Consider the following 23,024-nt stretch of genomic DNA (forward strand, 5'->3'; position numbering starts at 1 on the left):
AGCTTCTCACAGTTCGTTTGTTTTTATTAGTTCTCATTTTGTTAATTTCCACCAAATAAAGTAGAAGCTGAGGTGAGCGGGTGTCTGGTGAGGCTCAGGGATAGGGTCAAGTTTAGGGTCAGGGTTTGGTCTTAGAGTCAGATTTAGGTTGAGTGTGAGGGTGGGCTTAGGGAGAGTGTCAGGGTCACCATCAGGTTTAGGATCAGTGTTGGTGATGAGGTGATGAGATTTCTGTGGGATTGTAGTGGCTCCGGGTGAGGCTCAGGTTAATGGGAGACCAGAATCCAGGACACACTGCGTGATGTTGTGGGTGATAATCATAATAATCCTTGCATTTGATTCAGCGATTTATCACATCTTCGAGGCATCTCCAAGCGCTTTGCAAGATATACTGTAAAGCGAATTGACTGTATATTTTGTGGGCTAGTCTGTGTGACGGACTGCGTGTTGGGACCAGGTGGTTGTAGTTTGGCGAGAGCCACACGGGGTGTGTAATTTACAGAATCCCGGAATACTACAGCTCAGAAGGAGGCCGTTTGGTCCATCGTGCCTGTGCCAGCTCTTTGGAAGAGATGCCCAATCAGTCTTTTCCCCATTCTTTCCCCATATCCTTGCAAATGTTTCCACTTCAATTACTTCAATCCACCCCCTGCCCCCCAAGTCTCCATTCAATTCCCTTTTCAAGTACTTGTCTAATTCCCTTTGGCAAGTTGTTATTGAATATGTTTCACCACCCTTTCAGGCAATGTGCTCCAGTCCTTAAAAGTTCCTGTTTAAAAAACAATACTCCTTGTCTGCTTTCCCCTCTGGTTCTTTTGCCAATTATCTTAATTTTTTGTCCTCTGGTTACCAAACCACCAAACAGTGGAAACAGTTTCTTCCTTCTACTCTTTGAAAACCCCAAATTATTTTGATATGGAATTTATTAAGTCCCCCATCAAACTTCTCTGCCCTAACGAGAACAATCCCAGCTTCTCTTGTGTCTCCGCATAACTGCAATCCAACATCCCTGGTATCATCTCTTGGAAATCTCCTCTGTAGCTTCTCCAAGGCCTTGATATTCTTCCTAGAGTTGGGGGTCACTGCTTTCATTTAACTAATAAAACCGCGAAGTTTGTCCCCTGTGGACGCTGGTGAGCTGCCGCTATTTGTGCAAGTCAGTCAACCCATCCGCACCGCCCATCAGAGATGACACTGTTAACAACCAACAACTGCAGATCAGCAGTGGGCGGAGGGGATGATGTCAGGGGTCTAAAAACGTAATGACTGTGCTGCTTTCCTGTGGTCTGTGTGGAGAGAGCGAGAGAGACTAAGAGTATGTGTGTCACAGGGAAGTTGATATTTGGGGACCAGAGAGCGAAGGTATCGCGGCAAAAGCTGCTCGTGAGATCTCCTCCGTGTGGTTTATCTCCAAATCTGCGGAGACCCCACCATTCCAGACACAAGCCTCCGGCCTTTGACCCTCACCAGCTCCTTCTCATCCTCAAGATGAAGCAATTATTTGTTTTCCTCTTCGGTGAGTATTATTTGTAACCCAATTACAAACATGACCCTTGTGTCCTGTTCAACTGTCAACTGTCCTTCAACCCCCACATCTGTGGGATGAGAGAAGGGCGGAGAGGAGGGAGGGTAGGAGAGGAGAGGTGGGAATGAAGGAGAGAGGGGAGGAGAGGTGTGGGTGGAAGAGAGACGCGAGTAGAGTTTGGAAAGTGGAGGAGAGAAGAGAGGCGAGGAGATTAGAGAGGGCAGAGGAAAGAGTGACGGAGAGAAGAGAGTGGGAAGGAGAGCCGGGAGGAGAGGAGAAATATGAGGAGAGGCAACAGGGCATGAAAGGTGGGAGTGGCGTGGGAAGAGTGTGTGGCAGAGAGAAGAGAGGGCAGGAGAAGAGAGAGGGCAGAGGAGAGAAGGAGGAGTAGAGAGGAGAGTGGTGGGTGTAGAGAGGAGAGTACAGAGGGAAGGAGATGAGAGAAGGAGTGGTGAGAAGAGATGTGGAGAGGAGAGAGGGGAGAGCAGAGAGGAGAGGAGAGGGGGCGGAGAGTAGAGAGGCGCGGAGGGCAGAGAGGGTAGGATCGGGAGATGGATAGGAGAGGAGAGGGGGGTGGAGGAGAGAGGGGCGGAGAGCAGAGCGCGGAAAGAGAGGAAGGATGGTAGAAAAGGAGAGTATAGAGAGTAGAGAGGAGGCTGGGGAAAGGGGAGAGGACGTTACAGCGGGGAGAAGAAAGGACAGGGGAGGGAGAGGAGGAGAGTGGAGTGAGTAGAGCAGAGTTGTTTGTGTTTGATCCTTCACCAAACCTCATATTCTTTGAGAAGCGAATCAGAAACACAAACACAAGCAATCCCTGCGCAGAAAATGTCTGTTTAGCCAATTGGTGTGTGTGTGGGTGTCTCTGAAAGAGTTTTGTGGTCAGTCCCAATCCTCCTGCTCTCCCCATCGTGTCTGTGCTGATGCTCAACCCCACCACCACACCCTCCTCCTTCCCCCACCACTCACCCCCAACACTGGAGCTCTCTACTCTATTCCCACTCCCTCTCCTCTCTCTCCACTTCGTGTCTGTGCTGGTGCTCTCTCCCCCACTAGGGTCCTTTTTGGTAATGACAAAAATGGCTGCCCGTTAGGGACTGACCATTGTGGAGTCCTGTGGCTCAGTGGTTAGAGCACTCGCTTTGCAAGTTCAATTCCAGGCACAGGGCGAAACCTTGGTCAAGTTTCCTTTCTCCACACAGAGCCTAATAATAATCCCTCCAAAAACCAAAAACAATGTTAAATTGGTCATTTTCCATCTACGACTCTTTGTGGCACATTGCTGTGCGCAATTGGCTGCCGCGATCGCCCACAATTATACAATCAATTCACTTTACAGTGTGTTCTGTGAAGCGCTTTGGGACGTCCTCCCGCCGTGAAAAGCGCTATATCAAATGAAAGGATTATTATTATTGATTGTGTGAGAGACCGTACAGATCAGATTATTGACTGTGTGAGGTATTGTATCAGCAATTCCTGCTTTGATCGTGTTTTTTTTTCCTCGTGCAGTGATATTTCTGGAGAGAAAGACGGTGGAATGTGCAGGTCAGTGACGCAGTCCCACAGCCTGAAGCTGCTGTGGGAACATTAGCTGCTGAGGGTGAGACTCGGCCTCTCTTCAGCTCCATCGGGGGAACAGGAAGACAAACCATCACACAATCCACAGGCCACGTTAATAGTCTGGTTCCAACCCTTGTCCCTCGTGCCCTCTGTTCCTCCATTGGTGACCACGCATTTGGCCCCGACACCACGAAACCCTGAAACACTCTTCCTCTATCACTCTGCGTCACCGTCTTTTTCCATCTGCAGAAGCAGAAGAGGTTCCTTTTCGACAGTGCCTCAGATCACCACCTCAAACCCGCGGCTCGGATTCATGCTGCGCCTCTGTCTACGACTCTGGGGCGCTATGCTGTGTTAGGGTCGCTGTGTACATTATCTGGTAATATGCTGTGTGACTGGAAGTCAAACGGGCAACAGATCCTAACACTGTGTGTGATGTTTTACAGGGAGTGCGAGTGTGCGGCTGGTGAATGGCGACAGCCCGTGTGCCGGGACAGTGGAGCTTTACTATGGAGGACATTGGGGCACAGTGTATGCCTATGGCTCTAAGGGCTATGGTTGGGATATGAAGGATGCGGCTGTGTTGTGTAAGGAGTTGGGCTGTGGAGCAGCGCTGTCGGCACCAGTGGCTCAGTTTGCTGAAGGCTCAGGTCCCGTTGTGTTGTATGATGTTTGGTGCAGTGGGAGGGAGTCTGCTCTGACGGAATGTCCAGGGACCCGGGGTCACTTTTTCTGGTCACACTCTTCTGATGCCGGTGTCATCTGCTCAGGTAAATAATTCATTCTCTGATCATTTTTCGCTTCTCTTGTTTTCGGTTCAACACAATTTGAGAAACTCTGATCAAGTTTCTATCCTACGAACTGTCAGTTTATTATCATTAAATCTGGGTGGTGTCTCGCCCATTCCCTGGGGTCAGTATTACAGGTCTTGCACCTACGGTATCATCTGCTCCGCAAAATAATTGTGGCTCTGATTATCACCTCCTTCTCGGTGGGGATGGGGGGGGCAGCAGGGGAGGTGACCACGGTGGGTGGCGGGGGGAGCACGCAATTGAGCAAGTGGGGGGAGGGGCACAAAGGGTTCGGGGTGAACACGGGCAGAGGTGAGCACTTGGGGAGCACAGTGAGGTGAGCACGAAGGGGTGGTGAGAACAGGGTGGAGGTGAGCACAGGGTGGGGGTGAGCACAGGGTGGGGGTGAGCACAGTGGTGTTTGCACAGGTATCGCCGAATATACGTGGGGTCAGCGCAGTTGGGGAGTACTGATGGATAGGCAGTGGGAGGCGCTTAGCACAGTGGAGTGGGCTTTAGCAGTGTGGGAAGGGTTGAGTGCAGTGGGAGGTGCTTCGCGCAATGGGAGGGGCTTAGAACAGCGTGGGGTGGTTGAGCACAGTATGAGGTGCTTAGCGCAGTGGGAGGGGCTTAGAACAGAGGGGGGTGGTTGATCACAGTGGGAGGTGCTTAGCGCAGTGGGAGGGGCTTAGCACAATGCTGCGATGAGCGCAGTCGGAGGGGTTGAGCAAAGTGGGAGGGGTTGATCAATGTAGGAGAGGCTGAGTGCAGGGGCCACTCAACACATAGGGACTAGCTTAGTACAAGGGGAGGGGCTGAGCACAGGGATGGGGTTTTAGCACAGAGGGTGGGGCTGAGCACAGTGGGAGGTGCTAAGCACAGGGGAGGGGCTGAGCACAGGGGGAGGGACTGAGTACAGGTGACAGCTGACACTTACCCCGAGCTCACACTGACCCCGAGCTCACACTAACCCCGAGCTCACACTTACCCCCAGCTCACACTGACCCCGAGCTCACACTGACCCCGAGCTCACACTGACCCCGACTTCACACTGACCCCGAGCTCACACTGACCCCGAGCTCACAGTGACCCCCAGCTCACACTGACCCCGAGCTCACACTGACCCCCAGCTCACACTGACCCCGAGCTCACACTGACCCCGAGCTCAGTCTCAGGCTGAGGCCGGGCTTACTGTCCACCCTGATATTGACCGTCACAGCACAGATCAGAGCGAGTGTTTGTGAGACTGTATTGATTGTGTTTTTATTGCAGATGCGCTCCAGAAACCCACCATTTCCCTGGAGCCAAATTCCCGTGTGTTTGTGAGAGGGGAAATGGCTCAGATCTCGTGTTCAGGGAATTATAGTGGCAGCAACTTCTCTTTATACAGAGATGACGAGTCTATCACATCACAACCAGCTCCAGGGAATAGCAACGCGACCACGTTCCCCCCATCGGAGATCAGGGCAGGAAATCACTGGTGTAAATATACTAAATACGTGGACGGCCGAGAGCTCACATCACCAGAGAGTGAACGAGTGGCCATCACTGTGCGGGGTAAGTGCGTGGATCTGGACTCTCTCACCAATGGTCAGTCACTGCCTCCTTGTGTCTAACCACAGCGATCACAGCAACCCATCCCCACCCCCTTCCTTCTTCCCCTTAATCAATTAATTATTCCTCTCGTTCCACCCGCTCTGTGATACGAGTCTCTCTCCATTCCATCCCTCTTCACCCTCTATTCATCCCGTCCTTCCCGTACCCTCGCGCTCTTTTCTTCCACACAACCTTTATTCCTCCCTCCCTCTCAACCTCCCACCCACACCCTTCCTCCCAACTTTCTATTCTTCTCTCCCTCTCCACACCCTCCAGTCATCCGTCCTTCATTTCTCCCATAACTCTCTTTTCTTCCCCCTCACACACTTTATTCTTCACTCCATCCCACATCCTTCTTCCCAAACTTCTATTCCTCTCTCCTTCCCTTTCTCACCCGATATTCCTTACATCCACCCATACCTCCCATTCCCCTCAAGCCCACTTCCTCCCTTCCTCCGCACCGTCTATTTACTTCTCCGTCCCTTCCTGCTACATTCTACGTTTCCCTTTCCTTCACGCTCTCCACCCTCCTTCCCACACCCTCTTTAGCTATGTCCTTAACACACAGTTCTTCCCACACGTTCCCTGCCTCCCAAAGCCTCTATTTCCCTCTCCCTCATGCAAATGTCTGGCTTCCTCTTTAGTGAATCTTCGCTGTCTGATTGCACCCCCAGTTTAGGCAGTGAGTCCCACCACCTCACTCCCCTCGGTGTGAAGTCGCTGCTCCTGAATTCTCTGTTCGATTCCCTGATGTGACCTTATTCTGTTGTAAAAACTTCCGAAGATCACAGGAGAGGATCAGATTGAGTTCGCGTCCCCCCATCCCAGGCCAGAGCTGTGTGTTACCCCAGTCTCCGGCCTCACCGCCATCTTTGTCCACCCCATTCCCAGCCATTGCTCTCCCACTCCCTGTGTAAAGAATCAATTGCTGGAAGTGAATGCTTAATATTATTTGGGGGATTGTCGGCCAAGTCATCCTGAGAAATTCCTTTCTGGTTTTGAATATTGCCCCGAGATCTGCAAACTCCACCTGAACAGCCATGGACCAGACACCCCAACACACACTGACCCCCACCCCACACTGACCCCCACCGCACACTGACCCCCAAACCACACTGGCACCCACCCCACACAGACACCGAGCCCACACTGACCCCCACCCCACACCGACCACGAGCCCACACTGAACCCTAGCCCACACTGACCCCCAGCCCACACTGACCCCCAACCCAAACGGACCCCCATCCCACACTGACCCCCACCCCACACTGACCCCCACCCCACACTGACTTCGAGCCCACACTGACTCCGAGCCCACACTGACCCCGAGCCCACACTGACCCCCATCCCACTCTGAGCCACACAACAAACTGACCACCAGACCACACTGACCCCGGGCCCACATTAAACCCCACCCCACACTGATCCCCAGCCCACACTGATCCCCAGCCCACATTGACCTCCATCCCACACTGACTCCGAGCCCACACTGACCCCGAGCCCACACTGAACCGCACCCCACACTGAAACCCCCAGCTCACACTGACAACTAGCCCACACTGACCCCGAGCGCACCCTGACCCTGAGCTCACACTGACCCCGAGCCCACCCTGACCCCGCGCCCACACTGACCCCGAGGCCACACTGACCCCGAGCCCACACTGACCCCGAGCGGACACTGACCCCGAGCACACACTAACCACGAGCCCACACTGACATCCACCCCACACTGACTCCGAGCTCACACTGACCCCGAGCCCACACTAACCGCGAGTCCACACTGACCCCGAGCTCACACTGACCCGGAGCCCCAACTGACCCTCATCCCACACTGAGCCCCACCCCACACTGACCACCAGCACACACTGACCCCGGGCACACAATAACCCCCACCCCACACTGATCCCCAGCCCACACTGAGCGCCAGCCCACATTGACCCCCATCCCACACTGACTCCGAGCCCACACTGAATCCGAGCCCACATTGACCCCGAGCCCACACTAACCCCCACCCCACACTGAGCCCCACCCCATTCTGACTCCCAACCCAAACTGAAACCCACCCCAATCTGCCCCCCAGCCCACACTGAGCCCCTCCCCACTCTGACCACCACCCCACACTGAACCCCACCCCACACTGACCCCGCCCAGCTCACACTGACCCCGAGCCCACACTGACCCCGAGCCCACACTGACCCTGAGCTCACACTGACCCCGAGCCGATACTGACCCCGAGCCCACACTGACGCCGAGACCACACTGACCCCGAGCCCACACTGACCCCGAGCCAACACTGCCCCCTAGCCCACACTAACCACGAACCCACACTAACATCCACCCCACACTGACCCCGAGCTCACACTGACCCCAAGCTCACACTGACCCCGAGCCCACACTGACCCCGAGCTCACACTGACCCCGCGCTCGCACTGACCCCGAGCTTACACTGACCCTGAGCTCACAATGACCCTCAGCTCACACTGACCCCGAGCTGACACTGACCCCGAGCTCACACTGACCCCCAGCTCACACTGATCCCGAGCTCACACTGACCCCCAGCTCACACTGACCCCGAGCTCACACTGACCCCGAGCTGACGCTGACCCCGAGCTCATACTGACCCCGAGCTCACACATCGGAGATTAGGGCAGGAAATCACTGGTCTAAATATACTAAACTCGTGGGCGGCCGAGAGCTCACATCACCAGAGAGCGAGCGAGTTGCCATCACTGTGCGGGGTAAGTGCGAGGGTCTGGAGTCTCTCACCAATGGTCACTCGCTGTCCACTCGGGTCCAATAATGCGATGACAGCAAACTCCACTCTCCCCTCTTTCCCCTTCCTCCTTCCTCTTAATCAATTAAATAATTCCTCTCGTTCCACCCGCTCTGTGAAACGAGTCTCTCCCCGTTCCTCCTTCCCTCTACACACTCGATTCATCCGTTCCTCTCTCGTCACCTCACCCCCTATTCTTCCCCACACACCTTTTATTCCTCCCTCCCTCCCACACACCCTCCCATACACTTCCTCCCAATCCTCTATTCCTCTCTCCCACCCCACCCACTATTCATCCTTCCCTCCCTTCTCCCCTCACGCTCTTCTTCCCCCCCACATCCTTTATTCCTCACTCCGTCCCACACTCTTCCTCCCAACCCTCTATTCCTCACTCCCTCCCTCTCACACCATATATTCCTGACTTCCTCCCACACCTTCTATTCCCCTCTAACCCACTCCCTCTGTACCCTCTATTACCCTCTCCCTTCGTCCCACACCATCTGTTGCTACATCCCTACTACAGACTCCCTCCCACATGTTCCCTGCCTCCCAGAGCCTCTATTTCCCTCTCCCGCCTGTAAATGTCTGGCTTCCTCTTGAATGCCTCTACGCTGTCTGATTGCACCCCCACTTTAGGCAGTGAGTTTCACCATCTTATTCTGTGTGAAGTTTTTGCTCCTGAATTCTCTGTTTGATCCCCTGATGTGATCTTATATTGTTGTTTATAAAACGTCTGAAGATCACACAAGAATTTCAGAATGAATTCCCTTCCTCCCGTCCCAGGCTGGAGCTGTGTCTTACCCCAGTCCGCGGCCTCACCGCCATCCTTGTCCACCCCATTCCCAGCCGTCACTCCCCCTCTCTCTGTGTAAAGAAACACTTGCTGGGTTCTGTCCTGAACCTTCCCCTCATCTCCTCACCCGTGTCCTGACACCTCTCCAGGCTGGGAAACAAGCAAATGTTTATTTTCACTCTGATCTGAACTGTCTTCATATCACCGAGCGAGCCTTGTGAGATTATATTGACTGTGTTTTAATTCCAGATCCGCTCCAGAAACCCAACATTTCTCTGAAGCCAAATTCCCGGGAGTTTGTGAGAGGGAAAAGCGCTGAGATCTCATGTTCTGGCAATTATGTTAGCAGCAGTTTCTCTTTATACAGAGACGGCGAGTTTATCATATCACAAACAGCTCCAGAGAATAACAAGACAGCAATATTCACCATATCCGAGATCAGTGCAGGAAACTACACCTGTAACTATACTACTGTTATAGACGGCCGAGAGTTCACATCACCGGAGAGCGAGCGATTGGGAATCTCTGTGTCGGGTAAGAGCTCAGTAAAATCTCACACCATAAACCGTTTGTGTTTTGACCATTTAAAGCAGCTCCTGTTATAACTACTCTTTACACCATCGATCATATCTCCATGTTATCTCCTATTGATGGCCGGAGCGTTTGACCCCGGGAGGGAAACCATCCCTGCGGTAAAATGTTTTCCAAACCCGAATTCCCGAGTGATCCCCACACGGCACGTCCGGGGTGGAAACCCTCTCTCCTTTTCCCAGCGAGAGAGACGCTCTTGCTGTTCTAATCATCACCACTTTAAGGTGTATTGTACTGTTCCGTGAGACGAGCTTTGGCCAACGCAGATCCTGCTGTTACATAACATCTGATATTTAACCATCATTGACTACAATCGGGTACACAACCCCTTCTTGTCCAGCGAGGACCACCACACTACCTTGGGAATACTTGGGAACTGAGGTGGAAGAATCGCGGCTTCCAGTGATCGATCTGTTCCTCAACCTCTTGCCGATGAGCACCAGGCCGGGCCGTGCTGTCATTACCTGAGCCCTGGAATACTGCAGACCCGGACTGGAGACCACCATCAAGGTCACACTCTAATCCGGTCTTCCACAGTTCGGCAGGTGACCAGCGCATCCTTCAAAGAGACCCTGCTAAGCTCCCCCTGCCCAGGGTCAGGGGGCGAGAGGCTTGCCTCATGAGCACAGACTAGGAAAACATGAGCTATTTTCATTGAAACAGAGAAAAATGACTTTCTATCGCACTTTCACTTCAGGAGGTGATAAAACCTAAGTGACGTCTTTACAATGATGAGTTTCTCCCCCATATTAGCTCTTCAAAGTCGAAAAATTACTATTTGTGCATTTTCCCTCTAGAAACCTGGACCGGGATGCACACTGCAGTACTGGCTGCGGGAATTGTCACTGCGTTAGCGATCAGTGTGTTTATACTGGGATTCTGTCTGCACAAGAGACGTAAGTGGACATGAATGTCATTGAATATAGCGTATAATTGTTGGGAATAAAGTAAGAGCCAGCAGTGGAGGTAAGCACTGTGTCTTGCTGTCCTTCTACGTCAATGTTAATCGCTCTGGGACGCTATCTTGTTTGCGGGGACGCTATCTAAATGCAAGTTGGTGTTGATGTTGTTCTTGTCAATGTGCAGATGGGAACCGGATAACAGAGCTTCGAAACCAATACTCGGTGTTTAACAACTTGCTCATTACCAGGAGACAACAGGCAGCATCGCGCTTGCTGAGTCAGACAGACATGTCTGAGTTTATGTTAACACCATAGACAATGTACAGTATTAGACTGGACTTAGAGCTCACGACACTATTGAGGTACATAGGCTGTAGAGGAACATCCTTTGGCATTCAAAGCATTGTACGTGACAGATCGCAGGTGTAGTTACTTCTGCAGGTTCACAGTGTTGGTTTAATGTTGAAGTCGTGAGTCTGTAGTACCGGTGAGACCGTTAAACCGCGTTCCCATCTGCCAGTTCACGGGGAAGTTAACGATCCTGTGGCGCTATACGTAAAGAGAAGGGAGCTTCTGTCCCCTGATGTCCTGGTCAAAAATCCATCGAATAAAATTGGTCACCTGCTCCATGAGGAGTGGGACATGTTTGCTCGCTCCATGTTTGCGGGACACAGATGCGTGCGGTTGGCTGCTGCAGTACGGTCCGAAAATGCAGTCACTTCACTTTCTGTGTGTCCTATCAAGTTCATTGAGACACCTCAACAAGTCGATAAGAGGCAAGGTGGCAAGGAGTACTGTAGCTCAGTGGTTTGAGGACTCACTTCGGAAGCGAGAGACCTGGGTTCACTGTTTTTTTGTTTGTAAGCAGCCCGCAATGTTGGGCAAGTTTCCTTACTCCACACGCCTCTGTTTACTGAGCAGTCAGCAGGAACCCGGTTGTTAGTCGATTGGATTATTGATTTTCCGGGGCATTAATTCCTTCCAAAAAAAGATTAATTTGGTGATTCCATCCACAGCTGTTTGTGGGGCACTGCAGCATTTCGGCCAATATGTACAGTTAATTCAGTTTACAGCATAATCTGAAGAGCTATGAGACGTCTTGAAGTCATGATAAGGCGCTATTCAATTGCAAGAATTATTATTTTATCAGGCGCTCTATTTTATGGAAGGATTGTATTGTTAGTTTACTTTGGTCAAAGCCAATGCAAACGGTGAATATCCACCTACAATCTGAGCAGATGTCGTTACTGTTACGTTCTGTACCAAAAAGCAAATCAAATTCCACAATCGTCAGCAGATTATGTGTCACAACAAAACATAATAAAGCATAATATAGCGAAAACAATAAACTATAACAACGATTTATGTTGAGTGTGACACTGAATAGTGATGATAATGTTAGACAGGATTGAAGAGATAGGTGTTGAGGTGTGAGAGAGGGAGTGAGGGGTAAACCAGAGGGAATTTGGGATTGATTTCCAGAGAGTGGGGGTGGAGTGGCTGAAAGGTCGTCCAAAAATGCCAATGAGGGGAGAGGAAACAGCTCTTGGCCACGACTGCCTCTGGAGGGCTTTGACGCTGGACGAAAGGAAAGAATTATGATTAATAAAACCACAACTACACACAACCGGTACTGAAGAATTTTAACATTTATTATATTTTGTACTTACAGGTAAACAGAAGAGTCCAATGTAAAAACATTTCTGCTCTAATCCCAATCGCTGCTGTCTCCCCATCGTGTCTGTGCTGGTACTCTCTCCCTCACTGGAGCTCTTATCTCTCCCCAAACCCCCCCCCCCCACCCCCAACATACACACGCTCCCCCCCACTCCACCCCTCGCACAAACACTCCGCCAGATACCCACACTCTCCCCCACAAATCCATCCTAACCCACTGACTCTCCCCACAGTCACACATTACCCCACATTCTACCCTTCCACAACCCTCCCCCCCAATGCACTCTACCCCCACACAATCTCCCCCCACAAACAGCCTCCCACATACACACCCTCCCACAAAACACAACCTCCACCACACACCCTCCTCCCACACACACCCCCCACACACAGCCTCCCCCCCACACAGCCTCCCCCCCACACGCCTCCCCCCCACAACGCCTCCCCCCTACACAGCCTCACGCCACACAGCCTCCCCCATACACAGCCTCCCCCCACACAGCCTCCACTCACACACAGTCTCCCCCCGCACACAGCCTCCACCCCACACAGCCTCCCCTCACACACAGCCTCCCCCTACACAGCCTCCCCCCACACAGCCTCCCCCCTACACAGCCTCCACCACTCACACAATCACCTCCTACACACTTACCTACACATACCCTCCCACACACCCAACCTCCCCCCACACACTCTTGCCCCATTACTATCCACATACACACCCTCTCTCCACAAACACATTCCTCCCACACGCACAACCTCCCCCCACCCACACAAGCTCCCACACATACACCCTCCCACCCACATAAACTCCCCCACACACTCCCCCACCCACATAAGCTCCCACACATACACCCTCCCACACACATACGCTAGACCACACACAACCTCCCCCCAAGCACACACCCTCCCCAAATTAAGACACCCTCCCACACACACATACACTCCTACACACCCACCCTCCCCACCACACACCCTTCCCCCACACACAACTGCCCCAGACACTCCCCCTCCTCCCACACACATCCGAGCTCCACACACATTTTCCCCCACATAACCTCCCCCCCCCTCACCACCCATCCCCCCACAAACCGCTCCCACCAACCCCATCCACACCCACCCACACCGCGCACTCACACTTCCCACAGCCACACCATCTCCGCCACACACATGGTTCCCGACCCACACCCAATGGCAGCACCGACACATGTGAATGATATCTTCCCTGAGATTGAGCCCAGAGGCAAAGGAATCGGTCACCAACAGCGCTGGACAGCCGTGTGCCCGAGCCCCACACCAACCCATCGCTTGCTCATGGGCCTCCCCCGAACCTGAGGCTTTGCTCTCTTGGCCTCTCTCTCTCTGGCTCCGTCTCTCCCCTTCTCTCTCAGTCTGTCTGGGAGTGTGTGTTTGTGTCTGACTGTCTGTGTCTCCGCGTCTCTGTGTTTGACTGTTTGTGTTTCTGTGTTTCTGTTTGTCTGTGTGACTTTCAGTATGTCTGAGTGAATGCTTGTCTGCGTGTCTGACTCCGTGTCTGTCCCTGGGTCTGTCTGTAAATCTCTTCTCTGAACTGCTCCATGTGTTCTTTCCTTCAAATGATATGTTAAACTGATGTTCCATCGGTCTGTTCAGGTGCAATAAATATCCCTCAACAAAATTCAAAGAGAGAAATTAATATTTCCCAGTGAGCTCGTCGACAAGCCCCCGAATGATGTGTGTCGGTAACTCCATGTCTGTTTGTGGGACACTGCTGTGTGCAAACTGGATGTCGTGTCTCGCTCAAAAACACACAGTCTCTCCACTATACAGTGGTTTTTGTGAAGCGACTCGCACAGTGATAAGGTGTTACTTCAAACGCAGGGATGATTAATATATTCCTGTTTCTCTCATAATCCTGATTGTCATTATCATTAATTATTATAAACTGATGTATTAATAACATTGACAATAATATTAGATAATGTCGATTGCTACTGAAATTTGCTGCTGTTAAATCCCGTTTCTGTTCGTTTCAGATGCGACGGTCAGAACTGCACCACGAGCGGTGCCTCCAGTGGTGAGTGCAACAACAACAACAAGATTTCATTTATAGAGCACCTTTTACGTTGGGAGGACGTTCCAAGGCGCTAAACAGTTGGGTCAGGACCCGAGCAGTGGGGAAATGGTCAGGCTGAGGGGAGGGGGTGGGGGGGGGAGTGAGGGAGCGAGGAGGGTTAGAGAGTCGAGAGGGGAGCCGAAGGCACGGTCAAAGAGAAAGGTTTTGAGACCGGCCTTGAAGGAGGAAAGGGAGGAAGCGGCGAAGGCACTGGGGGATGGAGTTCCAGAGCCTCGGGGCTGAGAGGCTGAAGGCCCGGCCACCGATGGTAGGGCGGTTGGGGCGGGGGATGTGGAGCAGACCGGAGCCAGAGGAACGGAGGTTACGGGCAGGTAGGTAGGTGGATAGTAGGTTGGAAAGGTAGGAGGGAGCGAGGCCGTGAATGGCCTTGTAGGTGAGGATGAGGAACTTGAATTCGATCCTCTGATCAATTCACTTGTTTCACCTTCAGGTCTATTAATACCCACAGTAATCATGGGTGGGGGGGGGGGGGAGGGACGGAGTACCATACCCATATGGGTTGCACTCCTCAGCTGAGGGGGTGGTGGTGGAGGGGGTGGGGAGTGTGTGCGTTGGGGGTGCGGATGTGTGGTGGGGGTGGGAGAGAGACACACACAAACACACAAAAGAGCTGTGGGTTGCGGTCTCCCGTGTGTTGGGGGAGACAGGAACACACACCCACACACACATAATGTAGCTTTGGCTCGTGGTCTCACCACGGAGTCAATAGCTGGAAAGTTGGGGGTAGCTCATGTTTCCCCATGATCCCCAGCAAATGTGCTGATTGTTGGCCTGTTTGCAGGACGCTGACATCCACTACGCCAGCCTGGCATTAGGGAACAGGAGTGAGAATCGCCGCCAAGTCGGTGAGGACAAGGATCCAGTCTACGCCACAGTCAGAGTGTAGCGCGGAGGCCGGTGGCCATGAACTGCTCTCTCTCCTCTCTACGTCCCCTCATCATCACCTGTGGTCAATACCAGCTTCAGTCTGATCTCAATACCCCTCTCGCATCACTTGTCACTCTGATACAGAGGAGAAAGTGAGACAGAGAGAGAATGAGACGGAGATAGAGAGCGACTGAGACAGAGAAAGCGATTGAGGGAAAGTGAGAGAGCGAGAGAGAAAGACTGAGTGAGTGTGTTAGCGAGAGAGAGAGAGAGAGAGAGAGAGAGAGAGACAAAGTGAGTGAGAGAACTGAGCAAGAGAGATACTGAGTGAGAGAAAAGAGTGAGAGACTCGGAGAGAGAGCCTGAGTGAGAGAGAGAGAGAGATTAATAATAATAATCATAATGATGCTTGCATGTGATACAGCGTGAAATGCAGCAGCCAATTGCGCACAGCAGCGTCCCACAACCCTCTGAGTTCACTACCCTCTGAGTGAAGAAATGTTTCCTCAACTCTGTTCTGAGAGGCTGACCCTTAATTTTAAGACCCTTAATTTTATGATGTGTTGGTTAATCAAAATCAGACTGATGGGAACCGCACCAAAGCGATTCCTACATCAAAGCCACTGTATTGATCCGATCAACCCTTTGCAGTGCAGTTCACTAACCCACCCTCAGCATTGATTTGATCACTCACCCGTTGTACGCCTTCATTTGATGAAATGTATAATTTTGATTATGTATAAGCTTGCTAATCTTTTATTAAATTTTGCTACTGACAAGGAAAATTCTGCCAGTTCGTACTTCACTTCAGGTTCACGAATCAAATAATGTTCACGATTAATGTTTCCCACGGTTTAATCCCGGCCTGAAAAAGGCTCTGAGTGTGGACAAATAAATCAGCCATCAATCAGAAATAAGGTGAACCCGTCTGAGGGAGTGTCAGAAGATTTGATGTCCTAAAATTAATTGTGTGCAGTGTTGCACAGCCTGGACAGACGCAGCGAGTTGATTTTGGAAATAAACGATTAGGGGTCAGTCTGGATTCGGTGCTCAGTGTGTGGGTTTGTGTCTCTGTGTGTGTCTCTGTGTGTGTGCGTGTGTGTGTGTGAATGTGTGGTTGGCGAAACTAGGATTATTCTCACATGAGCCGAGAAGATTAAGAGGGGATTTAATAGTGGTTTTCAAGATCATGAGATGATTTGAAAGGTTGAATCGGGAAATACTGTTTGCACTGACATGTGGGTCAGTATCCGGAGGACACTGATTTAAGATCGTCGGTAAAAGAAACAGAGCGGAGGTTAGGAAAAATGTGTTCACCCGGCGAGTTGTTGGGATCTGGAATGCATTACCTGAAAGGGCAGTGGAAGCCGATTCAATAACAACTTTTAAGAGAGAAGTAGACGGGTATTTGGGGAGGACAGGATCACAGGGCTATGGAGAGTGGGATTGAGTTGGATGGCTCTTTTCAGAGCCGGCGCAGACACGATGGGCGGAATGGATTCGTCCTGTGCTCTATGATTCTATGATATGTTCAAATCAACAATGGTTACACGTGCGATATCACACCCTTTTGCTGAGCTCATAATTAATGTCTAAAAAATCCCAGTAATGAGCAATACAATTCAAATATCCCTCTCGATTACAAATGTAGAGAGTAACATCTGAATGTCTATCACCAGCTCAAAGTATTTTCTGGAGGAAAAATCTCACATTTAACTGCTTTGTCAATTATTCTTAACCATGTTATATCCCACAAACACTCACCTGCTATCTCCTATATATCTGAGCTGTAGACTTTCTCCATTTGAAAACCAGTCAAAACCGGGCAACCGAGTTTGTATTGATTGAATTTTGTGTCCCGGGGGAAGTGGTGTACCAGGGGATGGGCTGTCCCAATGGGAGGGTGAGTAATTCTGAATAGCGCCTTTTCTGAAACAAAGAATATTTCTCTGAAATATCTCAAACGAATTATAAGGCAGTATGTCAAGGGGTGGTGTGTGAACCAGAGACAGGCCTTGTGTGGAGGAAAGCAGGGGCAGTGTGTGACCCGCAGTCATGCATTGTGAAGAGGGACAGGATGAAGAATGTGTGAGCCAGAGACAGGTCTTGTGTGGAATAATAATAATAATAATAATTCTTGCATTTGATACAGCGCTTTTCACGTCGGTAGGACATCCCATTATTATTATTATTATTATGGTGGCCCTGAGGGGACACAAGTGTGATGGCCTCGCTGACATTCAGTTGGAAAAAGTGAGCTCTCATTCAGGACTTGAGGTCCGACGGCCAATCTGTGAGCTTAGCTGTTGTCCTGGAATCTCACCTCCTCTCCTTTTCACCACAACCTTCATGGTTCTGTCATTCCGTGTCTCACACAATCAGCACTTTGTCTCCACAAGTGGCCTCTTCTCCATCCCCTGCACAGTCTCAGGCAGTGTTCCTCAGGTCTCTGTCCTTGGTCCTCTCCTCTTCAAATTATACGCGCTGGTTGTTTAAAGCGGAGGGCGGTGTTTGTGGAGGAGGTCTGGTTATAGCGGATTCCGTGGAAGAATTGCAGCATGTGTTATGATCCCGCCCAATATGTGCCCACATCATGTCCGGGCTGCCCGCTCGCTGTAACTCAATCCCAGAGGGCACTCAAGCCCTTCGTGAGGGGCACTTAAGTAATGCAAATTGTTGTTCTTAACGTTTTCCATCTCAGCGCTCGCTCTCTCACACACTTATTTCTCAGTCCGTATGATGATGTTTCTCGTTGATCAGAGTCTTGTTTGCATTTCACTTGCCATCAATTGACAACCCACAACATCTCGGCTCTCAATATTATGTAATAATAATAATAATATTAATAATAATAATCCTTGCATTTGGTATAGCGGTTTTCACGTCAGGATGACGTCCCAAACCGCTTCACAGAACACGCAGTAAAGTGAATTGACTGTATATTTGTGGGCGTACGCGGCAGTGAATTGAACACAGCAATGTGCCACAAACAGTCGTAGATTGAAAATGACCAATTTTATCATTGTTTTGGGTTTTGGAGGGAGTATTATTATTAGGCTCTGTGTGGAGTAAGGAAACTTGCCCAAGGTTTGGCTCTGACCTGCCTGGGATTGAATTCAGGTCTCTCGCTTGCAAAGCGAGTGCTCTTACTACTGAGCTTCAGGACTCCACAATTGTGTGAATATAATCTAAATATCAACGTTAAAAGCTTCCATGCACTACACTACGTGAACGGAGCTGCACAGACGCAACTTATATGGATTCTTCTTGTCATTTATATAAAAAAATTCAATAACAGTGTACTGCTTGATCCGGATTTATTTTCTTCTCCGGTTGATTTTTTTATCGTATTTTCTTTTAATTGACAATCAACAATTTAATCCTGGTATTACATGTGCAATTCTCAAGTGAATAAAGTACCTTGTTTGTTCACATGTCTGGAAGTAACTGCTCTCATGATCAAGCTGTAGATTCTGGCTTCCTATAAGTACAAACTTCTTTTCGTGTGACTTCAGTGCGTTCATTGAAGCCACTGCTCACAGCAACAATACTTCGAACAGAATATGGAGTTTTCAACGCTGTTTGCTATAACATCAATCTACTACCCCATTCTTGTAGCATTTGGAATTCCAGGTCAGTCTGTTTGGTCTCGTTTGCTAACAATATTCAATAGGTTACTGCATTGGGTGGCAGGAGATATTTTAACAAGTTGACACATCAGGTTATTCGCGGTGGTACAGAGAAAGCGAGGAGAATATATTGAATGACAGCAGATTAGATTGTAATGTGCAGGTGAGCAAATTAACCAGAGAGTGCAGCTACGTAAGTCAATGACAGCAGCGTCAGAAGTGAGAAGTGCTGCGATAAAGGGATTACTAAGGTTTAGAAAGATTAATAAAAATGTGCAGCACAGAAACAGTCCACTCAGATCAATCAGTCCGTGTTGGTGATTAAAATCCACTTGAGTCTTTATTGCCTCTCAGAGATTTATATTCCCCTGTCCCTAACGTGAAGGTTTATCTTCCTCTTCAATGCATCTGATAAACTCCTTGTTTCTGGCATCAGCTTCCACAGTGCCACTGCCTCTGTGTGAAGGAATTCCTTCCGATTTCTATGTTCCATTCCATCACCGCTCACTTATGGTTGTGATCCGTGGTTATGAGTTCACCAAAAAATTGTAAACCACCTGTCAAATTGGCACAACCTTCTTGAAAAGATAGGTTTCCCAATTATTTTTCCGACCCCGAAATTCCTTTGTGTAGTCCTGTAGCTAATTGCTCAGTGCACTTGCTTTACAGGCGAGAAAACTCGGTTTGATTCCCGGCAGGGCGAGAGCTTGGGCAAGTTTCCTTACTCCGCACTCAGCATCCTGTTGATTCTGCGAGGACCAAAACAGTGAGAAATTGATCATTTCAATCCATGATTATTTGGGGACACTGCTGTGCGCAATTGGCTGCCACTTATCGCCCACAAATATACAGTCATTTCACTTTACAGAATATTCTGTGAAGCGCTTTGAGACGTCTCGAAGACGTGAAAAGCTCTATTTCAAATGCAAAGATCGCAATTATTATTATTATTATTATTATTATCCCTGACCATGATTGCTCGACTTCACGTCTGTTTCGTGGCCTGCCTCAGGCCATGTCTCACACCGAACAGCTTAAACCCTCATTGATTCACGCATCGATTTCAAGTTCATCACTCTTCCTCACAAACCAAATTAAATTCTATCACCTCATTCACCTCTCTGCCTCCCTGACCTGCTCCACACCCTTTAAACTGAGCGGCCATACCTCCTACATGTGCTTTTTTATTTCACTCCTGTTCCCTCCTCTTGTTCCATTTTATCGAACATTTGTGGCCATGATATCAGCCACTGCCCATCTCAAACTCCAGAACGCTCTATCACAATCAACCGCTGTGTTGTCTGCTCAACTCTCTTCGGATATGATCTGAGTACCTTCCAGTTTGATGGGGTCTACAGTCACTTGCCAAGTCTCTCCCCAGTTTGTGGGTCAAGCCCCGCCACACCTCAACACTCTGAGACGCTGCCTGTATGAAGAAAGCTTTCTAAATATCAGCTGTTTCTGTTGATAGTTTTCTGGGATCACATAGAAGCACAAATAAGGAAACTGGAGCAATAGTTCTACCTTTGTACCTCCAGCCGCAGCTGGAGATGTGCATTCAGTATTGAGCCGCGCTTTTCAGGAAATAAGTTAAAGCTTTGGAGAGAAGCTTTACAAGAATGACACCAGGGGAATTATTCCGGGACACTAACTGAGTTCGAAACCGATTGAAGCAATTGGAAGAAAACACTGCTGAACACAACACAGATTTACATTTCTAATCAAGATAAATGAATAATTTCCTAGATCACCAATCAATAACTACTTTGAGCGTGTCCCTTCACGCTTAAGTTATTTACTGTAAAGTGCACTGACTGAATTTTGTGTGCAAAAGCGTTTGAAACAATTCAAAGACAAAGAAACCGAACACTGTACACCTTTACACTTTTAACCTACTACGGCAACAACAAGATTACATTTGTATAGCGCCTTTGACGTCGGGAGACGTCCCAAGGCGTTGACCTAACAATTTTTACTCATGTAAATTACGTTTCCTATTTCTATTGCTTCTCGCAGTTAATTTAGTGGCGATTGTGATCCTGTCAAGAGGAAAATGCGGTCTCTCCAACTACATCACTCGCTACTTGGTGGCCATGGCAGTGGCTGATCTCCTGGTTGTGTTTGTGGATGTTTTTTTGAACAAAATTAATAATCTGCATTTCCCATTAAACATCTTATTCTACACTCCAATGTGCAGCGTTAGAATTGTGTTCATGTCTATAACTATGCACAGCTCTTTGTGGTTCACAGTTGCTTTCACTTTCGACCGTTTTATAGCCATTTGCTGCCAAACGTTGAAACCAAAATATTGCACTGAGAGGACGGCCACAGTGGTTATTGTAATTCTGATTGTTTTCAGCTGCTCCGTGAGCATTCCCTGTTACTATATGTTTGATCCATATTTTATAATTAATTGTACCCCGTGGTACTGTGTCTTGAAACCAAGTTTTTTTTACCTTGGCCACTTGGATTGCCTTTCAAAGGCTTCACCGTCTTGTTGCTCCCGTCTTTGGTTTTGCTCTGATTTGCCTGTTCAATGCTCTGATCATCAGACACATTCTGATGGCCAGTAAAGTTCGCAGAAGGCTTCGGGGTCTGAGAAATGATCAGAAAACCATTGACCCTGAGTTAGAAAACCGAAAGAAATCGGTGATTTTACTCTTCGCCATATCGGGCAGTTTTATACTGTTGTGGACAACTTATATTGTACATTCCTTCAAATGGCAACTTTCCAATTTTAATTATAGCGAAACGCTTGTCATTAACACGCGGACTGTTGTCCAAGAAACGGGGATTATGCTTCAAAGGTTGAATTCCTGTACCAACCCTTGTATTTATGTGTTGACTCAGAATAAGTTTAAAGCGGAACTTAAGAAAGGGTTAGTGTATCCATTTCATGTCATTGCTAAATTGATGTCGAAACATCAACACTAGATAACAAAGGAGTTGGCTATGGACATTGTCGAACGTCAGCAACATTGGTGAATATCTCCACAAACAGCGAAGCCTTCCAACATTAGGAGCAGATATCAACTTTGCATGTTTCCTTAAAAATCTACAAATATCTCTTAAATCTAAGTTCATTCTCCCGAAACAATTAAAATTGAATGTCTCTTAACTTAGTGATGGAATGCTTGATTTTGGATTCACTGGGCCTTTCCTTCACAAATATGTCATGAAACTTTATGAAACATGTTCATTGCTCTCCTCCCAATATGTGCTTAAATATATTTATTGCGAAGGTTGGGAATTTATTAATAGAATGTGTGCAAATAAGCTTGCATACCGGGAGAGTAATAAAATATATTGAATTCTGATTATAATCATTAAAACCGCTTCATTTGATATAGCGTCTGATCACATCTTAGACATGTCTCAAAGCGCTAAACAACATCTGCAGTAAAACGGGTTGACTGTGTATTTTGTGAACACAACGCTTTTCTGCGCTTCTGACATGTGCTTTGCAAGCGTGTGCAGGGCTTTGCTGGAAGGAAGAATCCACACTGGCATATGGACAAATATGCTTCGAAGTCTGCATTAGGTGCAAACATTACGCAGAAGTTCAGGGAAGAAGATTCCACACCCACATATAGTGATTAGCAACATATTGTTATATTTATATTCAGTTAGAACTTAAATACAACACTGAATGCACAATGATGAACATTGTATTTTGCATCGATGACTTGTTCACTCCAAATAAACCTAAACATTTAATGACCAAACTTAACATCTAAAACTACGTTAATCTGGTGGAATCTCTCCTGCGAGGAACCCCAAGTTCCTCTCCAAGCCCAGTCTTCTACTGGGTCAGCTGGAATGACACTGCCTTAATTGTAAGACGCCTGAGGGTGGCATTTCGATTTACCTGTCCGCAAACCTCATGAAAAGAGGCCATTTTCTCAAAATATTACCTCGTAAGTTTGATTTTCTGATAGACATCTTAAGAAGCTCAAGTCACTGTACACTTGTATGTTTCTCTTTGTTTGGTTTCTATTCCGTATAATTCCAGGTCAGATGCTGAGGTAGCACGGGAATGAACAATCAAGGTTGTCCTCCGTTGCCTCCTTGAACGCGCATCTGAACCACCTCCTCTTTGACTGGGCCTTTGATCACTCTCCTTACCCCCTGTCCTCCACCTTCCCCAAACCCGATCCCCAGCTCGGTTTCAAAATATTGACAGTCAAGTGCCTTGGGATGTCCTCCC

The 23,024-nt window shown here is 49.0% G+C and overlaps 1 pseudogene; it reads left to right on the forward strand.

Moving 5' to 3' along the window:
• Positions 1–23,024, forward strand: part of LOC121851571 — a 72,444-nt pseudogene that overhangs the window by 18,581 nt on the left and 30,839 nt on the right.

Source organism: Callorhinchus milii, unplaced genomic scaffold, assembly GCF_018977255.1.
Source record: "Callorhinchus milii isolate IMCB2004 unplaced genomic scaffold, IMCB_Cmil_1.0 Scaffold58, whole genome shotgun sequence".
Classification (NCBI taxonomy): domain Eukaryota; kingdom Metazoa; phylum Chordata; class Chondrichthyes; order Chimaeriformes; family Callorhinchidae; genus Callorhinchus; species Callorhinchus milii.